Below are 12,062 nucleotides of genomic sequence, written 5' to 3'. Positions count from 1 at the left end.
GCATTTATTAAGTGCTATCACATCCCAAGCACTGTACTAAGCACCGAGTAAACAAAGATAGGCAAAAGGCAGTCCATGCTCTCAATGAGCTTATAATAGATACAAAGATAGATAGATAGATAGATAGATAGATAGATAGATAGATAGATAGATAGAGAGATAGAGAGATAGAGAGATAGATAGATAGATAGAGTGACCATTTAAGTGTATATTACATACCAGGCACTGCTAAGTTCTGGAAATACAAATACAAACAGAGAAAAAATTACCCACTGATAGGCAAAGTCAAGAAGTAATCAGAGAAGTCATGGGTTGAGTCAGTTTTGGGGTGAAAATGGCTGGCACAAATACTTTCTAAAATGAAGGTTCTTGCAATTAGTTTGCCAGATAGAGGAGGGAGAGAATAAAGTTGGATATATTATCACAAGAGGACTTCTTAAGCAGAGATTGAGAAGTAGGCCAAAAAACCAAGGGCTGAGCTAAGTTTGAAAATAGAAGGAGTGACGCCTGTAATTCAAAACTTCGCTTTGTAAAGTTTCTGAACTTTAGAGCCAAAGTTAATTTGGGTTACATATTCACTCTTATCAAGGAATAAACCATTAGGATTAGCATACTTGAATATTTTTCATGTTAGAAAATGTCAAGAATGAATAAAGGATTACTGCTAATAGCCTTGTTAATAACTTATGAGAAATACCTTTACCTTTGTATAATTTTACAAAATATTCTGTAACTTCCTATTGGCCATGGAGAAGAATTCAGTATATGGTTGACCAAATTTCATTCAACTGGATCTCATTACTAAAAATCCAAAAGGACTTCATTCTAAGACATTCTTACAATACGAGCTAAATTGAGGCTTGGTGTAAGGAAGGAAAAATAACCTAAGAATTAGAGCTCCCCAAAAATAGAATGTATTATTTCAAGTGGATTTCCTCCTCAGTGGATATCGTCAAGTAAAGGTTGGATGATCCTTGTAGACTAGATGACTCTGTGAACCCTTCCAACTCTGAGATTCTGTGAATCTGGTCTCACTCATGAAAAGCAAGTTCACTGTTATTGTATATTTCCAGTGGAACACTCATGGAGGACTTACATATTTTCTGAATTTTATTTATGCCTTTGCTACTTAAATTACACAATAATGAAACTTGGCAGAACATGTTTTTAGGGATTTAACACTGAGAAAGATACAAGATTAGGTGTATCAGCTCTTTTCAAGCCTCTATAAAAGAAAACTTCCACTTAAAAGAACATGTTCAGATATGATACAATATAGGAATGACAGCTTATCCCTGTTTCTGAACTATAACTGAAGAAGCTAGGGGGAAAGAGGATTTTTTTTTCTTTTAGAAATGTTATAGCTCATTTCATCTCTTTGGAAGGTGAATACCTTTCAAATTTAAGGAAAGGGAACTAAAAGCAATGAACATGTATGTTAACCTTGACAAGGTGATAGAGAAAAAAGACAAATGGAGAAGTCAAAACCATGGAACAACTTAAGAACTTTCATCCCTTCGAAAAATAAGGTATCTTCTCAAAAACACACCAAAATAAATCCCTGTAAGAGCCTTAGGGCTCACTGCCAGAGGACAGCAGGGTATGAAGATTGGAGGGGTATTATGTCTCACAGCATGGATTATGCAAGAAGAATTACAAAAACAAAAATTATCTTTGATGTTACAACAAACTCTTCACTCAGCTTTACAATCCAGGAACCAAGGGTCTCTTGGATCTTGTTGATTCCTGGGTTCTTGTCAGTAATTCTGTTCTTCTTGGAGGGTCTATTTTCTGCTCCTGTCCCTTAAGTTTATTCATTATGTTTAACTTAGAATAGGTGGCATATAAATCCCTTTTAAACACATACAAGACACACACACAGACACACAAACACTAACATATTCATGCACCACAATCGGGAAACTTAAGGCAGATCTAAAAAGAAGGAATAATTATTCTCAGGATTTTTTATTGGAAAAAAGTGATATGTTAAAATATCTTTATTTGGTCATGAAAGGCATGCTTCATTTGTAATATTAGAAATAGTAATTACTAACATTTATAGAGCATTTTAAGGTTTATTATATATATATATATATTTATATATATATATATATATATATATATATATATAATCTCATTTTACCTTCTCAACAACCTTGGGAAGCAGGTCCTCTTGTTATCCCCATTGTAGGAAAACTGAGAGAGATGTTATATGACTTGTTTGGAATTATAAAACTACTAAATGTCTGAAGCCAAATCTGAATGCTGGTCTTCTTGCTTCCAGGTCTAGCACTATTGTGCTGCCCAGATGCTTATATTTTTAAACAAAGTTTCTTTCTTGTTTAAAGATTTAAATATTCTGGGATGGCTAGGTGGTGCAGTGAATAGAGCACCAGCCCTGGTGTCAGGAGGACCTGAGTTCAAATCCAGCCTAAGAAACTTGACACTTACTAGCTGTGTGACCTTGGGCAAGTCACTTAACCCCAATTGCCCTGCCCTTCCCCCTCCAAAAAGCAAAAAATAAAAATAAAAATAAATATTAGAGGCAACTAGGTGGCCAAGTGGATAGAGCACTGTCCCGGGAATCAAGAAGACCTGAGTTGAAATTGAGTGTCAGGCATTTATTAGCTTTGTGACCCTGTGCAAGTCACTGAACCTCTATCTGGCTCAGTTTCCTCATCTGCAAAATAAAAACCACCTCTTGGGCCCGTCGTGAAGATCAATTGAGTTAATATGTGTCAAGTGTCTCATAAAACCTTAAATTGTGATATAAATAGCTTTTTTTATCGTTCAGTCATATAAATTCTTCATGACCCTATTTGGGGTTTTCTTGGCAGAGATACAAGAGTGGTTTGCCATTTCCTTATCTAGCTCATTTTATAGATGAGAAAATGAGGCAAACATGGCAAAGTGTCTTGCCTAGGTTCACCCAGCTAGTAAGTGTCTGAGACCTTATTTGAACTAACAAAGATGAATCTTTCTGACTCTGGGGTGCAACTCTATCCTCTTTTTCATTTCACTGCTCATATAAATTCTAGCAATGAAGATGATGATGATGATGATGCTTTTAAAATATTGTTCCATATCTGTAGAATATTTTAGGGATATTTAGATTAAGTTAAACACTGAATTTTCAGCGAAATATAATTTAAATCATTCCCAAGAGTATCATTCAATGGCAAAGATTTTTTTTTAATTTTTTGTTTTTGTTTTTGTTGTTTTTTTTACTAATTTGAAAGAAATCTGAAAGCAAACCAGGGAGAATGCAAGTTCTTAGTTGTTAACCTTCTGCTAATCCTTTATTTGGCCTATGGCAATTCTGCTTTTTCTCACCCATAATGCTTATTGATTGACATAAGCTTCATAACTCCATAGAATTTAAGAGCTAGAAAAGACCCTGAAGATCATCTACTGCAGTCTGAGGCCTAACAGCTTCTGTATTAAATACCTCTTGGGCCAGCAGGATGTGATTGAAATTTCTTAGCCCTGAGGCCTCTCTTTGGAGTCAGCAGACCTGGGTTTGAACCCTTGCTCTCCAACTTACTCCCTGTTGAGTGTTCTCATTTGTAAAATGAGGGTGTCAGACTAGATAATCCCCAAAGTCCCTCCCAACTCCATGTGGAACATGATCTTGCCAGCCAGACTTATGACTGCCCACTTCTCCAGTGCTATCCCCACTCCACAAAAGTAAGCTGCCTCTGGGCAATGTGCTTGCAAATGTTTCCAAATATTTTAGAGCCTTTGCTTTTGTTTTACCTGCAGTGAAATTATTACTTCTTTCCTCTCTAACTATCTAGCCTCTTGCCCTTCACTTCCCACAGATTTTCCTTTGCTTCTTTCATGTCGCAGCTAAAATGTCACCTTCTACAAGAAACCTTTCCTGAGTCCCTTTAATGCTAGTGCCTTCCCTCCATTGACTACCTCCAATTCATCCTATGTGTATCTTATTTGTACTAGTTGTTTTCATGATGTCTCACCGTATCAGCAAGCACCCCAGCATCCCCAGGGTGGCTGCCAACACAGGTTCTTAGATCTGCTTTGTTAAAGGAAAGCAACTCAAAATTGGTTAACAAGCTTACTTTAATCAGTCAAATATGTATCATTTACCTAGTTCAGGGGAAAAAGGTCAGCACCCCAAACTTCAGAGTATACAGACAAAATTATCAAGACAGAGAAACAGATCAAGTAGACAGGTTTCCAAATTGTCCAACCATTACATCCATACCAAATCAACATCTGGGTTTTTCAAAGAGGGGGGGAGGGAGGATGGGGGTGGGGCTGTCAACAATGGCTTCCCAGAGTCTCATCTGATAAAAATCACAGAACACTACTCAAAGTGAGCCCCAAAGCAAAGCCTCAAATCAGGGTTTATATAGACTTCTCCTGGCTCAGAGAATGTAACAACCTTCTTGACCCACTGCCCAATCACACAGCATCAAGGTGTGGGCATTCCTGAAAACCAAGCCTCTTGCCACAGGCTCCATGTGACCACATTCAGCCTATCAGGAGGCAGAGTGTATTTTCAAATCAAGGAAGGTTCTCAAGAGTCTTTTAAGCCTATCAAAGGGCCTAAGGGCAGGGAAGATCTTTAAATTTGCATTTCCATTACACTTCCCCATTAGATTGTGAGATCCCTGAGATCAGGGACTTTCTTTTGCCTTTCTTTAGGTACCCAGTGCTTAGCACAAAGTGTGGCACATAAGTGTTTCATAGTAAATACACATTGGCTAACTGACCTCAAGGCCCTGCTGAATCTGTGTCTCCACCATGAGCTTTTCCCATTGTACCCAGCCTTTAGGAAGTCTCCCTTCTCTGAATTTTTGTAGCATGAATTTTTATATCACTCATTTATTACTGATCATATGCTACAATTAATATTATTTTATATTTTTATGGATATGTAAAATATTTCTACCTCTATATTAAGTCCCTGAAAGGCAAGAGCTGTATCAAACACTTTAAAAAAATCTTTAATGCCTCTTACAGTGGCTACATTAAGTAACCATGTTGTAAGGACTTAGTAAATGCTTGTTGATAGTAATTATTATGAATACATTTTTTTCCTTTGAGAACATGGGTTAATTGCACTGTTTTTTGGAAAAGTCAATATATTTTTTAAAAAAACACTATAAAGAAATATAATAGTAGAGAGGGGAAGCTATTTAAAATGGTACCTAGGGACAGCTAGGTGGTGCAGTGAATAGAGCACTGGCCCTGGAGTCAGGAGGACCTGAGTTCAAATCCAGCCTCAGACACTTGACGCACTTACTAGCCGTGTAACCTTGGGCAAGTCACTTAACCCCAATTGCCCTCCAAAAAGCACACATACAAAAAAAATAACTGGTACCTATGTGTTAATTTAACTCACCTATCAATTTTCTTTAAAGCGTGAAATTATTTGGCTAATTGGTTTCTCTAATTGATAAACAACAATATTAATTCAACAAAAGTTCATTGAATAGCCATTATGTGTAAGTTATCATGTTAAATGCTAATACTAATTAAAATGTTGGGTAAAACAATGAATTTCAAGTAGCCTTGTGCAGAAATGGCCTTTGCCTGACTGTACAAGACCTGAATTTTATTTTTATTTTTTGCTTTTTTTTTCTTTTTGGATGGGGGAAGGCAGGGCAATTGGGGTTAAGTTACAGCAGAAGCTTCATATGTTTTCTTTCCCCAGCTTTCCCTACCTTTCCCTTTCTGCTATTGATCTGGGTGCCTTTGGTCAGAGAACTTGCTCCAACTTTGTCAACTAATAAGTAAGCTTCATGAATTTCCATTTCTCGGGGTCAGGCCATAATTCAAGCAATGATCATTTTTATAGTACCACAAAACAGCACTGGTATTCAGGGTTTCTCGTTTTTTTTTACTTCAGAATGTATCCCACTTCTCCATGTAAATGGATATGGTACAGAGACATTCTATGCCCAGGAAACAAGGTCATTGTCTCTGCCAACTAGCCATTATATTCCTAGTATTTTCATGTTAGTGCTGCCACATAACATCTGAAAAATTCCTGAAAGCAACTATGTCTCAAACTCTTTTATTAAAGGAAGGAAGGCGGGGGAGAAAAGTGCCAACAAATATCCATTCAGCTAGAAACCCTCAAAGAGCTACAGTGGCAAAAGTTGCCCTTTGTTAGCAAAATGTCCTGGGCCATTATCTCAGAGCCAGGCCAGATATATATTCCCCTCGAGAGTCCTAGAATACTGAGGGGATTTGGGGGTTTATCTTTTCCCTAATGCTATGGTGTCAGGCACCCACTAGCTGTTTTCCCCATGATTTAAGGTACTAGTAAATTCAATTTAACCACTTAACTTCTACTGTCTTTTACAAATGGATATTTAATTCAAAGATATAAGCAAAGAGAAGTATAAATTATTCCCCCCCCCAACATCTTAGGGAGCACTCTGCTCTGTACCACCTCAGTAACTAGGGAGAAGGGAGAGTGGGCTCATCGTTAGCATGGTTTTTACATAGTGTTGGTCCCACCAAATTTATGTCTGGACGAATCATGGTTGCCAGATAAGTAAGTCCTCTTTTCATCTGCCATAAGACTTTATTCCAAAGGTCATTTGGAATGGGTCACTCTCTGCTCCACTGGGCACTGAAGTTGAGGTGACTGCAAAAATCTGGACATTGGGACATATGGATTTCACTCTCCCTTCACCTAAAACCAAAGAGCAAATGCCAAAATAGACAAAAACCTCTGGCCTGTTTTTACAGTGCCACATGGTGTTGGATGGGAGAAGGCCTAAGACCTCTTCCCTTACCACATTGCCTCTCTCTGAATGCCATGAGCAAAGGAGTCAAAGAGATCTCCCAAGAGTGAAGAGAATATGGTCAGGCAAACTCAGCCCTTTTCTGAACACACCCCCAGCTCTGGCTATGCACAGAGTCAAAAAGGACTTCCTGGTTATGCAGGAAATAAAAAAAAATAATAAAATTATATGGTTTGTTGAGTGGAACCAATTACAGAATGTCTACCCATGTTCTATGTCTTTCCCAGGTACTTCCATTCCATGTTCTCATCCCTCTCCTGGAGGCATATTCTCTGGCCACTACACGTGGAGAATTGGCATCAACTGAGCACTCCATTGCACTCTGTGCATGTGCCGTACCCCTGTTGCCCCAGAAATTTATCGGAGTCGAAATCTAAGGAAGGAGTTATCAATAAATCTCAAGGCTTTAGACTTCTAGAAATAGTACACAAATAGGCAAAGCAAACTAAAGCAAAGAACATGAGTATTGCTCACAAGGATTGCTGATACTTAGAGTGATGAGATACAGGACTGGAATTTGGCTCCAAAAGAATATAATTTATTCAAAAGGAACAGAATAGTGAAAGAGTGGTAGAAAGAGTACCATAATAGTTTAAGAAGATATCTTCATGTGATGATATCCAGAAAACAGTCATGGAGGAGAGCATTTGGACAGAGGTGAACAGAAGTTGCAAGAGAATTGGTTTTATTTTCACTGGTGTATACTACAGAGCAACCAGAAAGAAAGATGAAAATGATAAGTCATTCAGGAAAGCAATCAGCCAACATGTATGGAATATACATACATTATTACAGTCATCGGGGTCTTTGATTATCCCTTATTTTATCTTAGACTTGTTGCAACAAAAAGAAAGGAAAGCTGGGTCTATTCTGACAAGTGTCACTTTTAGGGAGAGGTGGTTTCAAAAGATTCAGAGATAGAATTAAAAAAATAGGATCCCATGAATTAAAACTGTTATCCAAGAGGGCTTAGAACCTCTACAGAATGCAATTCTGAAGCCAAAAAAAAAAAGAATGTTGTAAAGAAGGGGTAAATAGGAACCAGGAGAAGGGTGTGAGTGCAGAGAAAACAAATTCCAGAAAAATTACTATGCATATGAATTAAGGCAAGGTATGTAACCTTACCTAGAACTCCATTTTCTTATTGGTAAAATGGAGGCATTGGATGGCTTCTAAGGTCTCTTTGATGTCTTTATCTCATCATCATATTCCTTGTCAACTAAATTAGATTTTTTTCAAAGACTACAGAACATGGAAGCAAAGACAGACAACTAACAATGAACACCAAAGCTTAGCACAGTCCTGTAAGAATGACTATAATGTGTTTTAAAAAAAAACTGTTTAAAGGTCACATGGGCTTAGCAAAGTAAACTAAGCAAAATAAAGGTTTTTATGTATTGTTTGGTTTGCCATATAGGGGGAAAAGGAATATCAATAAGGGATAGTACTGCTCCTTGAGGTGAATGAGACAGAGAAAAGATGAAGTTGCTTCATTCCTATTTAGCTCCTCTGTCCTATGTAATGATGTACCCAGTTTAGACTTCAGCAACGTTGTTGTGAGGTTCATATGAGATAATATTTACAAAGTACTTAGCATATTGCCTGGCAGTATTAATAAATATTTGCCCCCTTCCCCAAAGGTCAGAAGGGCCAAAAAAAATGGAGTAAATGAAGCATTCTGTACCTTGGAACAGTCTAAGGTTTTGAGTGACTAAAATATATATGAAAAAGATGAGCAGAGATAATGATCCTCTTCTAGGGCCTAGAATGCATAGAGTCAAAATGCTCTATTTCCTCTTCTCAAATTCAACAATTCTCAAACTTTTAGGTCTCAGGACCCTTTTACACTTTAAAAATTACTATTTACATTTAAAAATTATTGGAGACCCATAATGGGCTTTTGTTGATATGGTTTACATCTATCAATATTTATTGAATTAGTAGCTGAAACATCTTAGTATTATTACAAATATAGTTTTGAACTCAGAGACCCCTGGAAAGGATATTTAAGGAACTTTGGAGGCTCTTGGAAGCACTTTAAGAAAATGTGCCCTACAGCCACAATTCTTGCCTTTCCTATTTGTTCTCTTTGTTTTTTTGGTTTTGAGATTGAGTTTCCTTACTGCCCAAACTGGAAGTGTAGTGGCCACTCATAGACCTGACCTTGATTGAAAAAAACTTTGACTTACTTTCTTTCCGGCCCAGACTCATGTGTCCTTTTTTTGGGCATCTTTGTGGCCTTTCATTTCTGGGGGCTCTCCATATTAGTTCTGGACTTGTTGTATGATTGTATTACTGATCAACTTTAGCCCTTCTACAGCTTAGAATTACCAAGCTCAAGAGAACCACCAGGCTCAACCTCCCTCATAGCAGAGATTTCAGGCATGGGACACCAAGCCTATCCTTCCCATTTCCTTGTTAATCTTCCTCTTTCTGGAGTGCATTCTATTTTGCCTTACATATATGAAAACCTTCCCTATCCCTTAAGGGTCATCTCATGTACCAATTCCTCTATGGATCCTTCTAGGGTATCTTATAAAATCTTTTCCTATTTCAATCCACACTGAACTCTCTTTTATAAACACAGGGTATCCCAAAAACCTTAGTGGAGTGTGATAGTGTAAAATCTTATAACTTTACTAAAACTGTTGGAAGACTATGTATATAGAATTGATCTATACCATTCATGTAATATTCTATACAAGATGTACATTGTTATTTATCTTTTTTCTATGTGTGCCTAATTCATCTTTAAAGATAGAATAACCAAGTAAATAAACCACTAGAAGGGATTAGAAATCTACTATGTTCAGGCCCTTTACAAATATCAGATTTTTTCTTTGATTTTGTTTTGCTCATTGGATATCAATGAGTAATCATAGCATCAGGATATCTGGGTTTGAATCTGATTCAGTTATATAACTCAAAATAGCACTCCGAGGATGACCTCAGATTTGTCTTTTTTGAATGAACAGGGAATGTTAGGAAACAAGAATTAATAGAACTATTTCTAGATGTGATCATGGGTGAGTCAATTAACCTATCAGAGTTCAGTTTCCTTATCTATGAAAACATTATTATAATGTGACACTGCCAACTTCACAAAGTTGCTTTAAGAAAAACACTTTGCAAATCTTTAAGTTGTATATAATTTAAAAAAAAATTGTCTCCGGGGGCAGCCAGGTAGCACAGCAAGTAAGAGCACCCAGCCCCAGAGTCGGGATGACCTGGGATCGAATCCAGGCTCAGACACTTAGAACCCACCCAGAAACACCTGGCTGTGTAACCTTGAGCAAGTTACTTAACCCCAATTGCTTAAAAAAAAGCTACAAGTAGTTAATATAACATTTACTTTGGGGTGGCTAGGTGGCGAAGTGAATAGGGCACTGGCCTTGGAGTCAGGAGGACCTGAGTTCAAATCTAGCCTCAGACACTTAACACAAAAACTAGTCGTGTGACGTTGGGCAGGTCACTTAACCCCTATTGCCCTCCAAAAAGCAAAATAAAATACAAAAAAATATTCTCTTAAAAAAATATCTCCAATTAGATTTACAACTCCTTTTAAATAGGAGATACTTCTCTGTATCTTCATATTGCTATGAAAAATTTAGGTGATTAATTATATACTGATTTGAATTAATCAGTAATGATGTTAATAAATATCAACAATACATTTTACCTAAGTAACATTGAAAAATAATCTGAACTAATCACCTTATCAGTAGTCAGAGAATATTCTTGTGGATTCTTTAAATTTGCCATAATATTGATGAATGTTCTCCTAGCTAAAATGGTCAATTGGTTTTGTAGAAAAATTTCAGTCTTGCAAGATGTATTTGAATTTATTTTGTTTTAAATGTGAGGATAGAATGCCTGATGGATTAAGAAAAATGTTCTGTGTTGGGTTTTTCTAGGGAATGTAATTTTTTTAGACCTCTCCTTCATTATGACTGATGTTTGATAAAGGACATATTGTATTCCTTATCACAAGATTAAATTGCTTGATAGATACAGTTGGTTATTTGTTCTCACCTTGAGTTTTACTCCTTCTTTGATTGAGCTTCTTAGAGAAATAATTTTGGCTACCCAAGAGTGAACAGCTATGTGAAATGCTTCTAAATCGGGTTGCAAAGAACTAGCTAATTAGAATAGACAACCTCATTGTTTTCCTGTTTATCTTAAGCAATTCATTCTAAGGATAATCCCAGAGCCAAATAATGTAATTAGAAACTACCTTGATTTATTACGTTTTCAAGCGTCTACTTTTTTTTTTCAGACTTTTTATATTTAGCTAGTTACACTTCTTGTGGAAACATTCTCAAATGTAACTTTTCTTACTAAGCTATATATTAATGATTTACAAAGCAACTTTCTAGACCCCATGCCAGCTACATCTAATCCTACAAACAACACTGTCCCCAACAATTCTATATAGAAATCAGAGTTCTTTCATCACTACACCAGCATTTAAAGTCATTATAGCAAGTGGACCAAGTACTATATTGAAATCTTAAAGATCAGGATTCAAATCTAAACTTGGCCCTTACTAGCTGTGTGACCATGGGCAAATCACTTCACCTCTGTGGGCCTCAGTTTCCCCCTTCCATAAAATGAGGATAATGACTTCTGTAATACCAACCTCAAAAAGTTGTTAGAAGGTTCAAATTAGATAATATATATATACATCATACTTTGAAAACACTAAAGGGTTATATAGAAATGTTAGTCATTAAATAGAATCACTTGATTCTATGAACCTATAAATCACTTGAATCCATGAACCTATAAAATACTTGATATTGTTTACTGGGTACATAAACTGAAGATTTCTTGCCTTTCTATGCTGCCATAAATTAATTTAGATTTTTTGAAGTGATGATTTCATTGCTGAAAACATTTTGGAATAGTCCTTTGAAATTATCTTCAGATTGAGTTAGAAATTAGCCTCATTACTTTTTTTCCATCTCATTTTCTGTCAGTGCTTATATTATCTGGTTTGATCATCTACTGTATTTGCTAGATATGTTTTACCTTTTTTTAAGTAAATAACTAAAATTATTCCTCAAAGCATGGAGTTTTGACACCATTAAAATATTCAAAAGAGAAAAGGCAGCATCGGCAGTAAAGGATATAGATAGATATATTTCTGTCTATTTTTTTTTTTTGAAGATTGGGACTACTTTTCTTGACTAAGCTAGAAGTTCTGGGACTATCTGGAGGTTCAACTACATTCTAATTGACATGGGAGATTTGCCCTGCTATTTCTGACCTGGACTA

At 36.5% G+C, this 12,062-nt stretch overlaps 1 protein-coding gene across 1 annotated transcript in view; it reads left to right on the top strand.

Moving 5' to 3' along the window:
* Positions 1-12,062, top strand: part of PLCB1 (phospholipase C beta 1) — a 628,464-nt gene that overhangs the window by 481,236 nt on the left and 135,166 nt on the right. The window lies entirely within an intron of this gene.

The sequence above is a fragment of the Petaurus breviceps genome, unplaced genomic scaffold, assembly GCF_028583685.1.
Source record: "Petaurus breviceps papuanus isolate PSGF00001 unplaced genomic scaffold, PetGlider_PUasm1.0 90686, whole genome shotgun sequence".
Taxonomy (NCBI): Eukaryota; Metazoa; Chordata; class Mammalia; order Diprotodontia; family Petauridae; genus Petaurus; species Petaurus breviceps.
This window is presented reverse-complemented; position numbering and strand designations above follow the sequence as displayed.